The following is a 270-nucleotide window of genomic DNA, read 5'->3' as shown; positions in this document are numbered from 1 at the left end:
CACCGGGGGGGGGGGGGGGGGCGGGGGGGGGGGGGGGGGGGGGGGGGCTCATTCAGCGCGGAGGTCACCTGCTCAGCGACGTGAGGTGACCTGCCCCGGGTCGCCGGGGCGCAGGCTAGCCGTCCGTGCCTCCAGCCCCCGCAGCCCGGACAAACAGGAAGTGGGTCACCGGGGCAGGCGGAGCCCCCTCCCGCGGGCTCACCTGCCGTCAGCGGGGCCGGTGCGTCGCGGGGCGCGGGCGGCAGGAGTGCGGGGCGCTCGCGGTCGCCG

General features: G+C 80.7%; 1 protein-coding gene across 2 annotated transcripts in view; it reads right to left on the bottom strand.

Moving 5' to 3' along the window:
* ACP5 (acid phosphatase 5, tartrate resistant) overlaps positions 1 to 270 on the bottom strand; it is a 3,910-nt gene extending 3,640 nt beyond the window's left edge. Inside the window, exon 1 of one of the 2 annotated variants that reach the window (XM_077767993.1) lies at positions 203 to 270. The gene's annotated coding sequence lies outside the window, so the exon portion shown is untranslated. Of the gene's footprint in view, positions 1 to 68; positions 146 to 202 lie in introns of those variants that run through there. The other variant, XM_077767996.1, reaches the window with a different exon arrangement.

This window comes from Crocuta crocuta, unplaced genomic scaffold, assembly GCF_008692635.1.
Source record: "Crocuta crocuta isolate KB4526 unplaced genomic scaffold, BGI_CrCroc_1.0 scaffold115, whole genome shotgun sequence".
Taxonomy (NCBI): domain Eukaryota; kingdom Metazoa; phylum Chordata; class Mammalia; order Carnivora; family Hyaenidae; genus Crocuta; species Crocuta crocuta.
The sequence above is the reverse complement of the archived record's forward strand: the minus strand, read 5'-3'. Positions and strand labels throughout refer to the sequence as shown.